Source organism: Dendrobates tinctorius, unplaced genomic scaffold (assembly GCF_039654945.1).
Source record: "Dendrobates tinctorius isolate UK_male_01 unplaced genomic scaffold, ASM3965494v1 ptg000380l, whole genome shotgun sequence".
Classification (NCBI taxonomy): Eukaryota; Metazoa; Chordata; class Amphibia; order Anura; family Dendrobatidae; genus Dendrobates; species Dendrobates tinctorius.
In genome coordinates this window covers 1,215,924-1,233,453 of record NW_027362046.1, presented here as the reverse complement: position 1 = coordinate 1,233,453, position 17,530 = coordinate 1,215,924, and the positions used below count along the sequence as shown (strand labels likewise).

At 46.3% G+C, this 17,530-nt stretch overlaps 1 protein-coding gene across 1 annotated transcript in view; it reads left to right on the top strand.

The window, feature by feature from the left end:
- The window catches only part of LOC141075925 (uncharacterized), a 68,331-nt gene that overhangs the window by 992 nt on the left and 49,809 nt on the right, over positions 1–17,530 (top strand). The window lies entirely within an intron of this gene.

Genomic DNA, 17,530 nt, shown 5'->3' with positions numbered 1-17,530 from the left:
AGAAGAGGGTGATGTTGCTTGCATGGGGCTGCATGTGTATGCTGGAGAGTGGTCTGCCTGGGAAGAAGGAGGTGATGTTGCTTGCATGGGGCTGCATGCTGGAGGAGGGTCTGCCTGGGGAGAAGGGGGTGATGCTTACATGGGGCTGCATGCTGGAGGAGGGTCTGCCTGGGGAGAAGGGGGTGATGCTTACATGGGGCTGCATGCTGGAGGAGGGTCTGCCTGGGAAGAAGGCGGTGATGTTGCTTGCATGGGGCTGCATGTGTATGCTGGAGGGTGGTCTGCCTGGGAAGAAGGGGGTGATGTTGCTTGCATGGGGCTGCATGCTGGAGGAGGGTCTGCCTGGGGAGAAGGGGGTGATGTTGCTTGCATGGGGCTGCATGCTGGAGGAGGGTCTGCCTGGGGAGAAGGGGGTGATGTTGCTTGCATGGGGCTGCGTGTGCTTGCTGGAGGGGGTTGTCTGCCTGGGAAGAAGGGGTGATGTTGCATGGGGCTGCGTGTGCATGCTGGAGGGGGGGTCTGCTTGGGAAGAAGGGGTGATGTTGCTTGCATGGGGCTGCATGTTCATGCTGGAGGGGGGGTCTGCCTGGGGAGAAGGGGTGATGTTGCTTGCATGGGGCTGCATGTTCATGCTGGAGGGGGGGTCTGCCTGGGGAGAAGGGGTTGATGTTGCTTGCATGGGGCTGCGTGTGCATGCTGGAGGGGGGGGTCTGCCTGGGGAGAAGGGGGTGATGTTGCTTGCATGGGGCTGCGTGTGCATGCTGGAGGGGGGGTCTGCCTGGGGAGAAGGGGGTGATGCTTGCATGGGGCTGCATGTTCATGCTGGAGGGGCGGTCTGCCTGGGGAGAAGGGGTTGATGTTGCTTGCATGGGGCTGTGTGTGCATGCTGGAGGGGGGGTCTGCCTGGGGAGAAGGGGGTGATGTTGCTTGCATGGGGCTGCATGTGCATGCTGGAGGGGGGGTCTGCCTGGGGAGAAGGGGGTGATGTTGCTTGCATGGGGCTGCATGGCACAGTCACACGAAGGTCACCATGAGTTGATGGGCTAGTGGGATGGTGAATATTGGAGGCCGACTGACCAGGGGCCACCAGCGTTGGGGGGGCTTTTTTTTTTTTTTTCACTGAGTAGTAGTTTTTTCCACTGAGGCTTGATGGTGAGAGCCTCATCAGCTAGTGCTGCAGCTTCCTCCACAGTGGCTGGTCTCCTTTCATGCACCCATTCCCGCATCTCAGCGGGGCACTTGAAGTAAAACTGCTCTTTTAGGATGACTTGGAGGAAGGTCTCCCAAGTTAAGGCCTCCTCTCCCTCCAGCCAGCGATGACATATTTGTTTGAGTCTGTGGGCATACATCTTGAAGGACACTTCCTCATCACAGGCTAAAGTACGGAACTGGGTCTGGGGTCACAGCATAATGTTCTAGAATAGTCTGTTTAATCTCCGCATACTCACAGTTCCACCGAGGGTCCATAGCTCTATAGGCTCCGGCAGCTCCACCCTCTAAGAGCCCCACCAGATGTCGGACTCGCTCCCTTTCCGGGACTTCCATTAATCGACACTGATGCTCAATGTCACCTGAAGCCTCATTAAACGGCTTGAAGTTTTTTCGGGACACTCTGGAGAGTTCCCTCATGGTGGGTGCTGGGGTTGCAGTCTGTCTGGAGCTTCTAGCTGCTTCCACAGCGAGCTGCCTCTCCAGCAATGCCCTCTCTTGAGCTCTATGAATGGCCTCCCTCTTATCTTCTATGGTAGCCTCTTCTCCCAGCAATGCCGACTCCTCCTCGTACCACACAACCCACTGACTTTTTGGGGTATTTACCTCCGGCTGCAGTCTTTCCTCCGTTTGCTGTGGAGATCCTTCCTCAGCGTCATCTTGCAGGCGATCTTCCAAAGCCTCAATCAGCTGCTCCTCGGAGAGTCCCTTGTAGCTGACTCCCAGTTCACGGGCCTTTGTTTGTAGGTTCACCGCAGTCCAGTTCTTGTACTCTGCGGTGCTGGTTCCAGATGTTGATGGGCCGTTGTCCTCCATTCCTTCTGCTCTGATCCCAGCGCTGCCAACCAATTTGTGATGGGGTATACGACAGAGCAAGAAGGGACAACTGGCGAGGGACGATCCAACGAGATTTATTAAGGCAGGGAGCATACAACATCAAATATCCATAATGTCCTTGGAGTCCATGAGAAGACCACAATAAGTCCACACAATGGAAACAAATCCGGGCGCCTCACGATGGTCCTTTTGCCAGATACGATAACAATAATCCTTGCAATAGTCCACAGGATTCCACACAATCCCACGGACGTCACGAGCTGGCCTCAACTCAGTTCGTGACGACTTCTACGTCCGCACTCAAATCACAACTGAACTTAAAACAAGAATGTATTGTCAGGGCTCCTGGGATCAGCCCATCTGAAGGGGGTAGGGGTCACACCTACTATTCAATGGTTTGATCCATCAGAAGATTCTAGAAATGTAAGGGCTCCTCTGAGTCTACAGGGTGTGTATTGTAGGTTATCTTCTGCTTAGGAAAACAATAGCCAAAGTTCCACTAGCTGTTGACACAAGCCTAAATTAGATTATGGTCCAGGTACATCACAAGACATTGCAAAGTATTGGGGGAAGGAGACATGGTTAATTTACAGTAAATACAACCAGAGAAAAGTTAAATGACATATTATACAAAATACAGGACAGGGCAAAGCTACAAATCATGACAATATTATTGTAGATATAGACTGTACGGGCTCCTGTCAGGTATATATTATTGTAGATACAGACTGTACGGGCTCCTGTCAGGTATATATTATTGTAGATATAGACTGTATGGGCTCCTGTCAGGTATATATTATTGTAGATACAGACTGTACGGGCTCCTGTCAGGTATATATTATTGTAGATATAGACTGTACGGGCTCCTGTCAGGTATATATTATTGTAGATACAGACTGTACGGGCTCCTGTCAGGTATATATTATTGTAGATACAGACTGTATGGCTCCTGTCAGGTATATATTATTGTAGATACAGACTGTATGAGCTCCTGTCAGGTATATATTATTGTAGATATAGACTGTACGGGCTCCTGTCAGGTATATATTATTGTAGATATAGACTGTACGGGCTCCTGTCAGGTATATATTATTGTAGATATAGACTGTACGGGCTCCTGTCAGGTATATATTATTGTAGATACAGACTGTATGGGCTCCTGTCAGGTATATATTATTGTAGATATAGACTGTACGGGCTCCTGTCAGGTATATATTATTGTAGATATAGACTGTATGGGCTCCTGTCAGGTATATATTATTGTAGATATAGACTGTATGGGCTCCTGTCAGGTATATATTATTGTAGATACAGACTGTATGATCTCCTGTCAGGTATATATTACTGTAGATATAGACTGTACAGGCTCCTGTCAGGTATATATTATTGTAGATATAGACTGTACGGGCTCCTGTCAGGTATATATTATTGTAGATATAGACTGTACGGGCTCCTGTCAGGTATATATTATTGTAGATATAGACTGTACGGGCTCCTGTCAGGTATATATTATTGTAGATATAGACTGTATGGGCTCCTGTCAGGTATATATTATTGTAGATATAGACTGTACGGGCTCCTGTCAGGTATATATTATTGTAGATATAGACTGTACAGGCTCCTGTCAGGTATATATTATTGTAGATATAGACTGTACGGGCTCCTGTCAGGTATATATTATTGTAGATATAGACTGTACGGGCTCCTGTCAGGTATATATTATTGTAGATATAGACTGTATGGGCTCCTGTCAGGTATATATTATTGTAGATACAGACTGTATGATCTCCTGTCAGGTATATATTACTGTAGATATAGACTGTACAGGCTCCTGTCAGGTATATATTATTGTAGATACAGACTGTACGGGCTCCTGTCAGGTATATATTATTGTAGATCTAGACTGTACGGGCTCCTGTCAGGTATATATTATTGTAGATACAGACTGTACGGGCTCCTGTCAGGTATATATTATTTTAGATACAGACTGTACGGGCTCCTGTCAGGTATATATTATTGTAGATATAGACTGTATGGGCTCCTGTCAGGTATATATTATTGTAGATACTGTGGTGTAGTTACCACTATGTCCGCTAGGGGGCGCTGTGTGGGTGTCCCAGGACGGGTGTACAGGCACATTCAGTGTGGTAACAGGAGCAGGGTCCTAAATGACCATTATGGGTCTCAAGGTGGGTGGCCTTGGGATGCAGGCTCCAGGGTGTATTGATCAGCAGAGGTACTGCTGATCTTTCTGTTACACTGTGTCAGGGAAGCCTGTGTGTGTCTATACAACCTTTAGTGATGTCATAGCCATGTGATCACCTGTGGGTGTGGTTACAGGGCTATGTAATTGAGGTGTTTGGCACATGTGAGAGAGTGAGAGTGAGTCTGTCTGAGTGTGGACAGACTTCCATGTGTCCAGGTGGGACACTACAGAGAGTGTATATGGGGAGGACTACAGCTCCCAGCATGTGCTGAGACTCTCAGTCCGAGTCTGGAGCCACGGACATTTCTGTTCCTTTACCTGAAGTGAAGGTTACATTTCAGTGTTATGCTGTCTATGGTTTATGGAGTAATAAACCTGGTGAAATTTTAAAGGAACGTGCCTCATGTTTGTCTCCCGCTGCACCTAAGCGAGTCGAATCCCTACGATTGGTGACAGACTGCGGGCAGCGACTCCCAGAAGCACGTGTGGCAGCGCTGGCGATTCTGAGGCAGGAGAGCAGACGGTCTGACAACCGTGAGTAATACTGACCGAGGTCAGAGAAAGTGACTATTAATATTTGTGGGATACCTCTGAGGAGAAGAGGCATCCGAGAACCTGTGTGGCCGACACAGGTAACAGACAGGAGTCTGTGTTGCACTGACCAGGGTCAGTGAGAGACTGTGTCCCTGGAGGGGGCAGTGAGCAAGGTCCTGGAGGGTCAGTGTTGGGAGGTTCTGGGAGAGGAATCGGATCCCTGGAACACGTGCTATGACCTTGGACCTGGTGAGGCGTGTGTTGGGCAGTCTCAGGTGGAGACGGATGTCCTGAAGAGCACCCGCTGAGCCCCTGGACCTGGTGAGGCTGGTGTGTTGGGAGACCCTGGGAGGATGGTCGGCTCCCTGAATAGCACCCGGTGTGCCCTGTGTGTTGGACGGTCTCAGGTGGAGACGGTACGTCCTGAGTGGCACACGAACAGGACATGTGAGAGACTGTGCATGTGTTTTTTCTCTTTTTTTTTTTTTTTCTTTTCCTCTGCAAAACCTGAAGGTGCTTGCTGTGGCTCAGTGGGGTCACGAAGGTCTCGCAGCACAAGGACCTGGTGTTTTCTTTAAGGGATCTGCCCTGGGAGCATTGGTAGCAGACGCTGTCTGTCTACACCATCCTGCTGCAGCTTTATTGCATGTGACTAAGCGGGTACAGTAGTTGTGGCTTTACACAACTATTAAGGGTGAGTACCCTGTATTATTGCTGCATAACCCATTATACCTGCACTGGTAAGGCCCTATGGGCGCACTTTTGTGGCTTTTTTATCTTTGAGGGTGACAAGCGGCTTCCAGTAACCCGGCGGGGTTACGAAGGTGACAAGCGGCTTCCGGTGGATCGGCGGGTCCATGAAGATGGCGCAGCAGGAGCTGCAGTGACACCAGCCGCTGTGTATGTGTGTGAACAGCAGCCGGAGGTGCCAGTGATCAGTGACAGCAGGAGCTGTGGTGGTGCCAACAAAGACTTGTGTGGTATCGTTAAAAGACAAACTGTACTGTGTGAACTGTGGCATAAGAAGTTCTGCAGAACGGACATGGGGAAATCCCAAAAGGGGGCGGTGACACAAATTGGAGTGGTAACCCAAAAAGGGGTGGAGTCACAAAAGGGGGCGGTGACCCAAATTGGAGTGGTAACCCAAAAAGGGGTGGGGTCCCAAAAGGGGGCGGTGACCCAAATTGGAGTGGCAACCCAAAGTGGGGTGGTGGTCCAGAAAGTGGCCAAGTGTGAAGAAGTGACAGCACTGGGTGACTCAGTAGGTATGTCTGGAGTACCGCAGTGTATGTGCAGGTCTTTTTCAGAATGTGGAATATCCTTTCCGGGTAGTAATGATGGGCCACAGATGTGTACAGTGATGCTGCACCTGGAAGGAGCCTTTGGTCGGCTGGACTCGGAGAGTCAGGTGACTCTGACAGGAACGCGTCTCGTTTTCTCTCTGACCGAGAAAAACGTCAGGGTTCGCTGTAAACACGGGGTCACGGTGAACTACGCAGTAGACACAGTAGTGTTTGAGGGGACCAAAGGTGGTGAGTGCCAAGGTAGTGGGATACCACGGGACTTAGTCTATGCCTGGGAGAGGGGCCGGGACTTTCTTTTGTTTGATGACGTTTGGTCTGACGATGGAGATGCTTCGACTGTGGGGCAAGCAGACACTGAGACAGTGACGGCTCCTGACATGGACAGGTCAGAGGTAGAACTGACCAGAGGAAGAAGTACATCTGCCCAACTGACGGACCTGACGTCTCGTGATAAGACAGATGGTGGGCTGGGAGATGAGACTACTGGACTAGACACATTGGTGCTGGACGGTAACTGGAGGGTTCACTCGACTGGTGTGACTGACCCAGTGGTACCCTTTGATGATATAATTAAAGAGGTAGTGGTGAGACACGTGCCGGCCAAAAGAGAACAAGATCATGAGATACAGCTGATAAAGGAGACTGTAACAGAACATGTCGAACGGGAAAGAGTCCTAAGGCAAGCAGCTGAGCACAGAGTGGATGAGCTGGAGAAGGAAGTCTCTGAGCTCAGAGGTCACCTGTCAGCATGTAAAACCATGAACAAGACCCTGTTGGAAGATATGGAGGTGCTCAGAGAGGCCCAAGAGAAGCATCAACAGGAGATTCTCAGGAGAGAGGATCAGCGTCGCTACCTGGCAGAGGAGCGAGATAAAGTTCTGCAAGAACTCAGTGGAGTAGTAAAAGGTCTTCTACAGGAGAAGAAGTGGATGGGCGAAGACGTACAGCGGCCTTGCCCGACTGATAGCAAGGCAGAACTGCCAAAGCCCATCTTGGAAAAGGGTCCTGAAGACTGTAAATCTCAGGAAGATGGTGAGCCAAGAGCTGCACAAGACAGTCACCCGGTCTTGGCAGATACCTTGAGGGAAGTGTCCGTGGGGAACCCAGAGCCATCTGTCCAGGATGAGAGCAAGTCCATGACCTTCAAGTGCGTGATGGAGGTACCCGAAGACGTGCGAGAAGCGTGTGCCAGCGAAGGTGTGCATGAGACCTTTAAAAAGGCAGTAAAGGCCTATAGTGTGAGCTGGGCACCAGAAACAGACCAGTTGGTGATACTGGCAGAAACGGAAGACACAGAGAGAAGGGTGACTGTCCTGAAGGAGATGCACCTACAATGTCTCCACACGAAACAGATGCTCGTGGAGCGTAATAGGAAAGCCGCTCGACGTCTGGAGCTTGCAAGGGAAGCACAAAGTCGGCTGGGCTTTGTGGAAGACATAATTCCGGTACCCAGAAATCTGGTGGGGAAAGTCGTTGGCAGACTTGGAAAGGTGATGCAGGAGATGGTGAATCGATCCTGTGTGAAGAGAGTGAGGATCCCACCTGCTGGTGAAATCCAAGTCGTTATTGAAGATGACATGGTTCCTGTCATTGTGGTTGGTTCGGTGGAAAGCATTGGGAAGCTTCGCATGCTCCTGGAATATCGGGTAGCGTACCTGAAGGAGATTGAGCAGCTAAGACAGGATCGACTGCAGATGAATGAGCAGATAGAGAACGTCAGGTGGCGTCCCCCTCCAACCCAAGGTGTAAGGACCCGAAGGGATCCTCCAAGGAATGAAAGGACAGGTAGTCGAAGGCAAGAACGTCGAGAGTCCGCAAGTGGCCGTTCTAATCTTAGTAACATAGGCACGAGACTCGGTGGTGCACATAGCGACAGAGGGTCAGACTCAGACCAGCCAGTTGGCCCAGCTGGACGTGGGACTCATGACCGTGCGAACTGGGAGAGCCAGCCAGTGAGAGAAAGGTCGCGTGATGAAGCACACTGCAGACAGGTGGAGACTAAAGAGTGTCTGGTCACACTGACGGACGTTGACGGGAAGGCCAAAGCCCAAGGCCGAGATACTGACCGCTGGGGGCAGGGGAGGCCTAACGTAAATATACAGTATGACTACCGAAACAGACGGAGATGGTCCTCCCGACTGGTAGGGCAAGGTGACATGGGTGCCAGGTCTCAAGATCCCTGGGTGATGTCATGTGTTCAACCCCACAAGTTTGAACAGAGGGGGGAGGTATGTGGTGTAGTTACCACTATGTCAGCTAGGGGGCGCTGTGTGGGTGTCCCAGGACGGGTGTACAGGCACATTCAGTGTGGTAACAGGAGCAGGGTCCTAAATGACCATTATGGGTCTCAAGGTGGGTGGCCTTGGGATGCAGGCTCCAGGGTGTATTGATCAGCAGAGGTACTGCTGATCTTTCTGTTACACTGTGTCAGGGAAGCCTGTGTGTGTCTATACAACCTTTAGTGATGTCATAGCCATGTGATCACCTGTGGGTGTGGTTACAGGGCTATGTAATTGAGGTGTTTGGCACATGTGAGAGAGTGAGAGTGAGTCTGTCTGTGGACAGACTTCCATGTGTCCAGGTGGGACACTACAGAGAGTGTATATGGGGAGGACTACAGCTCCCAGCATGTGCTGAGACTCTCATTCCGAGTCTGAAGCCACGGACATTTCTGTTCCTTTGCCTGAAGTGAAGGTTACATTTCAGTGTTATGCTGTCTATGGTTTATGGAGTAATAAACCTGGTGAAATTTTAAAGGAACGTGCCTCATGTTTGTCTCCCGCTGCACCTAAGCGAGTCGAATCCCTACAATACAGACTGTACGGGCTCCTGTCAGGTATATATTATTGTAGATAGACTGTACGGGCTCCTGTCAGGTATATATTATTGTAGATACAGACTGTACGGGCTCCTGTCAGGTATATATTATTGTAGATATAGACTGTATGGGCTCCTGTCAGGTACAGTGGGGAAAAAAAGTATTTAGTCAGTCAGCAATAGTGCAAGTTCCACCACTTAAAAAGATGAGAGGCGTCTGTAATTTACATCATAGGTAGACCTCAACTATGGGAGACAAACTGAGAAAAGAAAATCCAGAAAATCACATTGTCTGTTTTTTTTTTTTCATTTTATTTGCATATTATGGTGGAAAATAAGTATTTGGTCAGAAACAAAATTTCATCTCAATACTTTGTGATATATCCTTTGTTGGCAATGACAGAGGTCAAACATTTTCTGTAAGTCTTCACAAGGTTGCCACACACTGTTGTTGGTATGTTGGCCCATTCCTCCATGCAGATCTCCTCTAGAGCAGTGATGTTTTTGGCTTTTCGCTTGGCAACACGGACTTTCAACTCCCTCCAAAGGTTTTCTATAGGGTTGAGATCTGGAGACTGGCTAGGCCACTCCAGGACCTTGAAATGCTTCTTACGAAGCCACTCCTTCGTTGCCTTGGCGGTGTGCTTTGGATCATTGTCATGTTAAAAAGACCCAGCCACGTTTCATCTTCAATGCCCTTGCTGATGGAAGGAGGTTTGCACTCAAAATCTCACGATACATGGCCCCATTCATTCTTTCATGTACCCGGATCAGTCGTCCTGGCCCCTTTGCAGAGAAACAGCCCCAAAGCATGATGTTTCCACCACCATGCTTTACAGTAGGTATGGTGTTTGATGGATGCAACTCAGTATTCTTTTTCCTCCAAACACGACAAGTTGTGTTTCTACCAAACAGTTCCAGTTTGGTTTCATCAGACCATAGGACATTCTCCCAAAACTCCTCTGGATCATCCAAATGCTCTCTAGCAAACTTCAGACGGGCCCGGACATGTACAGGCTTAAGCAGTGGGACACGTCTGGCACTGCAGGATCTGAGTCCATGGTGGCGTAGTGTGTTACTTATGGTAGGCCTTGTTACATTGGTCCCAGCTCTCTGCAGTTCATTCACTAGGTCCCCCCGCGTGGTTCTGGGATTTTTGCTCACCGTTCTTGTGATCATTCTGACCCCACGGGGTGGGATTTTGCGTGGAGCACCAGATCGAGGGAGATTATCAGTGGTCTTGTATGTCTTCCATTTTCTAATTATTGCTCCCACAGTTCATTTCTTCACTCCAAGCTGGTTGGCTATTGCAGATTCAGTCTTCCCAGCCTGGTGCAGGGCTACAATTTTGTTTCTGGTGTCCTTTGACAGCTCTTTGGTCTTCACCATAGTGGAGTTTGGAGTCAGACTGTTTGAGGGTGTGCACAGGTGTCTTTTTATACTGATAACAAGTTTAAACAGGTGCCATTACTACAGGTAATGAGTGGAGGAAAGAGGAGACTCTTAAAGAAGAAGTTACAGGTCTGTGAGAGCCAGAAATCTGGATTGCTTGTTTCTGACCAAATACTTATTTTCCACCATAATATGCAAATAAAATGAAAAAAAACCAGACAATGTGATTTTTCTGGATTTTTTTTTTCTCAGTTTGTCTCCCATAGTTGAGGTCTACCTATGATGTAATTTACAGACGCCTCTCATCTTTTTAAGTGGTGGAACTTGCACTATTGCTGACTGACTAAATACTTTTTTTCCCCACTGTATATATTATTGTAGATATAGACTGTACGGGCTCCTGTCAGGTATATATTATTGTAGATATAGACTGTACGGGCTCCTGTCAGGTATATATTATTGTAGATACAGACTGTATGGGCTCCTGTCAGGTATATATTATTGTAGATATAGACTGTACGGGCTCCTGTCAGGTATATAATATTGTAGATACAGACTGTATGGGCTCCTGTCAGGTATATATTATTGTAGATATAGACTGTACGGGCTCCTGTCAGGTATATATTATTGTAGATATAGACTGTATGGGCTCCTGTCAGGTATATATTATTGTAGATATAGACTGTACGGGCTCCTGTCAGGTATATAATATTGTAGATACAGACTGTATGGGCTCCTGTCAGGTATATATTGTAGATATAGACTGTACGGGCTCCTGTCAGGTATATATTATTGTAGATACAGACTGTACGGGCTCCTGTCAGGTATATATTATTGTAGATATAGACTGTACGGGCTCCTGTCAGGTATATATTATTGTAGATACAGACTGTACGGGCTCCTGTCAGGTATATATTATTGTAGATACAGACTGTACGGGCTCCTGTCAGGTATATATTATTGTAGATATAGACTGTACGGGCTCCTGTCAGGTATATATTATTGTAGATATAGACTGTACGGGCTCCTGTCAGGTATATATTACTGTAGATATAGACTGTACGGACTCCTGTCAGGTATATATTATTGTAGATATAGACTGTATGGGCTCCTGTCAGGTATATATTATTGTAGATATAGACTGTATGGGCTCCTGTCAGGTATATATTATTGTAGATATAGACTGTATGGGCTCCTGTCAGGTATATATTATTGTAGATACAGACTGTACGGGCTCCTGTCAGGTATATATTATTGTAGATATAGACTGTACGGGCTCCTGTCAGGTATATATTATTGTAGATATAGACTGTATGGGCTCCTGTCAGGTATATATTATTGTAGATATAGACTGTATGGGCTCCTGTCAGGTATATATTATTGTAGATACAGACTGTACGGGCTCCTGTCAGGTATATATTATTGTAGATATAGACTGTACGGGCTCCTGTCAGGTATATATTATTGTAGATATAGACTGTACGGGCTCCTGTCAGGTATATATTACTGTAGATATAGACTGTACGGACTCCTGTCAGGTATATATTATTGTAGACACAGACTGTACGGGCTCCTGTCAGGTATATATTATTGTAGATATAGACTGTATGGGCTCCTGTCAGGTATATATTATTGTAGATATAGACTGTATGGGCTCCTGTCAGGTATATATTATTGTAGATATAGACTGTACGGGCTCCTGTCAGGTATATATTATTGTAGATACAGACTGTACGGGCTCCTGTCAGGTATATATTATTGTAGATACAGACTGTACGGGCTCCTGTCAGGTATATATTATTGTAGATACAGACTGTACGGGCTCCTGTCAGGTATATATTATTGTAGATATAGACTGTACGGGCTCCTGTCAGGTATATATTATTGTAGATATAGACTGTATGGGCTCCTGACAGGTATATTTTAGTGGTGATATCAGAATGTATGGGCCTGTCAGGTGTATAGTTGTGCTCAAAAGTTTACATACCCCGGCAGAATTATTGCTTTCTTGGCCTTTTTTCAGAGAATATGAATGATAAAGTCTTGATGTTTTCTCCACTCATGGTTAGTGTTTGGGTGAAGCCATTTATTGTCATACTACTGTGTTTTCTCTTTTTTTAATTATGACAACCCAAAACATCCAAATCACCCTGATCATAGTTTACATACCACATTTTTTGTAATACCATGTATAGCCCCCTCTAATATCAATTGACTGCTTGAAGTCGTTTGTGGTAGTTATGGATAAGGTTCTTTATTTTCTCAGATGGTAAAGCTGACCACTCTGACCACCAAAAAGTTTTGATCTTATCATTCATATTCTCTGAAAAAAGGCCAAGAAAGCAAAAGTTCTATGGCGGTATGTAAACTTTTGAGCACAATTGTATCAGTGATGACATCGGAATGGAGTATAAAGAGAGAAAAAAACTCTGCATCACCATTAAAAAATAGAAATAAACTAAAAACTTTATTCAAAACATTAAAATAGAGAGAGAGAGAGATCCGGCACCCAGAAAGAATTTCGGGTTAAATCAGTGTCTGGAGGATCCGCCAGAGAAAAAAAAGTTGCAAGCTCCGTTTTGAAATCTTTGAGGATGGTGATGGACAGCAACTTTTGGCGGATCCGCAAAAAAAACGGATGCAACGGACGCCAATCCGTCACAATCCGCCAATAATGGAAGTCAATGGGGAAAAAAAACGGATCCTCAAAAGAAAATTGCGGATCTGTTTTTTTCAAAACCTGGCGGATTGTGACTGATTGTAAAAAAACTGAAGTGTGAAAGAGGCCTAACAGCTGTCAATGATCTCCCGCCCACACTGAAAAAATATTGGAACATTTGTTAATAGTGAGCTGTACTGCAGGTTGTGAGTTCAGAAGCAGAGGATATAAGTACAGAGATGCATTGCTATGTACTATGTATCTCTATGTTCCTATATTGTACAGTTGAAGAAAATATTTTTTTCATATAAAATAAACTTTAAAAAATGCCAATTTCAATAACCTTTTCATCCCCCCAGTATTTTTTATCTTTAATGACCAGACCACTCCTGGGAAGTTTCACCACTGTACCATGTTTTCTCCATTTGTGGATAATGGGTCTCACGGTGGTTCGCTGGAATATCAAAGTTTTAGAAATGGCTTTATAACCTTCTCCAGACTGATAGATCTGAATTACTTTCCATCTCATTTGTTCATGCATTTCTTCGGATCGCAGCATGATGTCTACTTTTTGAGGATCTTTTTGTCTACTTCACTTTGTCAGGCAGGTCCTATTTAAGTGATTTTTTGATTGAGGATAGGTGTGGCAGTAATCAGGCCTGGGTAGGGCTACGGAAACTGAACTTTGCTTTTCGAAGATGTGACAAACCACAGTTAAAAAAAAAAAAAAAAAAAAAAAAAAAAAAAAAGTAGGGGGCAATAACTTTCACACAGGGCCCTGTATTTTCTTCCCAATAAATAATAAAGACCTTCATTTACAAATTGAATTGTGTTTACTTGTGCTGTCAAATATTTTAATTTGTTTGTTACTCTGAAACATTTAAGTATGACAAACATGCAAGAGAGTAAAAAACCAGGAGGGGTGGGCAAAAAGTATTTCACATCACTGTACACTACCGGGCCACACAGATCTTTATATGAAGATCTCCTGTATATACAGTAATGACCACCTACAAGTAATGACTTAACCCCTTCCCGACCAGTGGCAGCGTATGCGTCATGAAAGTCGGTGCCAATCCGACCAATGACGCATATGCTGTGTCATGGATTTAAAGCCCCCCTGCGGGTCGGGTGCCCGGGGTCAATGAAAGGTCACCCGACCCGCAGATACAGGGGGCTTTGTCTTTCACCGGGGGGGTGGCTTCGCCCCCACGTGGCTACGATCGCTCTGATTGGCTGTTAAAAGTGAAACGGCCAATCAGAGCAATAGTAATATTTCATCAATGAAATTTGATGAAATATTACAAACCAGCCATGGCCGATGCTGCAGTAGCATCGAACATGGCTGAAGACACCAATCTGACCCCCCCCACACGGTTAACGGGGTTGATCTGCCCCCCGCCGCTGAATGACAGTGGCGATCGGCTGCCGCTGTCATCATCTGCTCCCCCCGCCTTCCGATCACCTCCCCTCCCACCCCCTGGTACCTTTCCAAGTGCTGCTCCCGGTGTCCCGCGGTCCCAGATCATGGGCACCGCCATCTTAGAAAATGGCAGGCGCATGCGCAGTGCGCCCACCAGAATCTGCGGCTGCAGATTTCATTCATTTTGATCACTGTGACAAACTTTAACAGCGATCAAAGTAAAATAAAAAGTAAATAAACCCCCCCTTTATCACCCCCATAGGTAGCCACATATAATGAAATAAAGAACATATTTTTATTTTTCCATTACGGTTAGGGTTGAAATTAGGGTTAGGGTGCAACTAGAGTTTCAGATGGAATTTGTGTTAGAATTAGGGTTAGGGGTGTTTTGGGTTTAGGGTTGTGGTTAGGGGTGTATTGGGATTAGGGTTGGAGTTAGAATTGAGTGGTTTCCACTGTTTAGGCACATCACAGGGGGTCTCCAAACACGTCATGGTGCCACCATTGATTCCAGCCAATTTTGCGTTCCAAAAGTCAAACGGTGCTCACCCCCTTCCAGGCCCCGACGTGTGTCCAAACAGTGGTTTACCCCAACATATGGGTTATCAACGTACTCAGGACAAATTGCACAACAACTTTGGGGGGCTAATTTCTCCTATTACCCTTAGGAAAATAAAAAGTAGCGTGCTAAAAAATCATTTTTGATTAAAAAAAGATTATTTTCACTGCTGTTATAAACTTTTGTAAAGCACTTGGGGTTTCAAAGTGATCACTAGACATCTAGATACGTTCTTTAAGGGGTCTAGTTTCCAAAATGGTGTTACTTGTAGGGGGTTTTCACTGTTTAGGCACACAGGGGCTCTCCAAACGTGACATGGCGTCCAATAACGATTGGAGCTAATTTTCCATTCAAAAAGTCAAATGGAGCTCCTTCCCTTTTATGCACCGAAACAGTGGTTTATGACCACATATGAGGTATCCGTGCACTCAGGAGAAATTGCCCAACAAATTTTAGGATCCATTTTATCCTGTTGCCCATGTGAAAATGAAAAAACTGAGGCTAAAGGAAAATTTTTGTGAAAAAAAAGTAATTGTTTTTAAGGATCAATTTGTGAAGCACCTGGGGGTTCAAAGTGGTCACTATGCATCTAGATAAGTTCCTTGGGGGGTCTAGTTTCCAAAATGGGGTCAGTTGTGGGGAGCTCCAATGTTTAGGCACACAGGGGCTCTCCAAACACGACATGGCAACCGCTAAATATTCCAGCATATTTTCCATTCAAAAAGTCAAATGGCGCTCCTTCCCTTCTGAGCCCTGCTGTGCACCCAAAAAAGTATCCATGTACTCAGGAGATATTGCCCAACAAATTTTAGGATCCATTTTATCCTGTTGCCCATGTGAAAATAAAAAAAAAAAAAAATTGATGCTAAAATTTTTGTTGGAAAAATTAAAATGTCCATTTTTTCCTTCCACGTTGGTTTAGTTCCTGTGACGCACCTGAAGGGTTACTAATCTTCCTGAATGTAGTTTTGAGTAGCTTGAGGGGTGCAGTTTTTAGAATGGTGTCACTTTTGGGTGTTTTCTGCCATATAGACCCCTCAAAGTGACTTCAAATGTGAGGTGGTCCCTAAAAAATTTTTTTTTTTTGTAAATTTTGTTGTAAAAATGAGAAATCACTGGTCAACTTTTAACCCTTTTGACTTCCTAACAAAAAAAAAAATTTGTTTCCAAAATTGTGCTGATGTAAAGTAGACATGTGGGAAATGTTATAGTCTCTGGTTTAACAGAATAAAAATTCAAAATTTGAAAATTGCAAAATTTGCCAAATTTCTGATTTTATCACAAATAAATGCAAAAATTATCGACCTAAATTTACCACTAACATGAAGCTAAATATGTCACGAAAAAATAACCTCAGAATCGCTAGGATCTGTTGGAAGCGTTCCAGAGTTATTACCTCATAAAGGGACACTGGTCATAATTGCAAAAAATGGCCTGGTCATTAAGGTCAAAATAGGCTTGGTCATGAAGGGGTTAAAATACAATGACCAACTTTCTACTCTGCTTTCTGTGCCACTTTGAGGCATGGCAGGCACAACATAGGAATGTTCTCCCATGTGGTCTGATGTCTGGCGGGTACAGTCTCGAAACGTCCTCACGTGTGGTCTGAGGCACGGTCTCAAAACGTCCTCGCATGTGGTCTGAGGCACGGTCTCAAAACGTCCTCGCGTGTGGTCTGAGGCACGGTCTCGAAACGTCCTCGCGTGTGGTCTGAGGCACGGTCTCGAAACGTCCTCGCGTGTGGTCTGAGGCACGGTCTCGAAACGTCCTCGCGTGTGGTCTGAGGCACGGTCTCGAAACGTCCTCGCGTGTGGTCTGAGGCACGGTCTCGAAACGTCCTCGCGTGTGGTCTGAGGCACGGTCTCGAAACGTCCTCGCGTGTGGTCTGAGGCACGGTCTCGAAACGTCCTCGCGTGTGGTCTGAGGCACGGTCTCGAAACGTCCTCGCGTGTGGTCTGAGGCACGGTCTCGAAACGTCCTCGCGTGTGGTCTGAGGCACGGTCTCGAAACGTCCTCGCGTGTGGTCTGAGGCACGGTCTCGAAACGTCCTCGCGTGTGGTCTGAGGCAAATGTGAACATCTTATACTCACCTACAGGGCGGTCTGGTATTATGTTTGTCACTGTTCTTCTTCCAGTAGTCCTCCTTCCCATGGATGATGCATCCTACATCATCCACACAACCTCCCCCATGACGCTTCGGTGCAGGAACACGTCTCTGCCCTGCCGATCACAAAGCAAAGTACAAAGAGAAGTCTGCACCGGAGCGCGATGTAAGACACTGTGTGGATGGACTTGGGACGCGTCGTCGACTCAAAGAAGGATAGGAGGAGGCACCGGATTAAGACAAGCGAAGCCCATTGGATGGGGCTGCCCCAAGGGCAAATCTAATAAAAAAAACAAAGTTATGCAGATTGGTATTCTAGAATGTTGTGTATATATAAGGGCATTCAGATAGTGGACGTGCTTTATAAAATGCTGTATATAGAGGGTATACAGGTAGTGGTCGTACTATATACACAGCATTCTAGAATGCTGTATATGGCGACATACAGGTAGTGGTAGTACTTTATACGGGGGGGGCATAAAAATG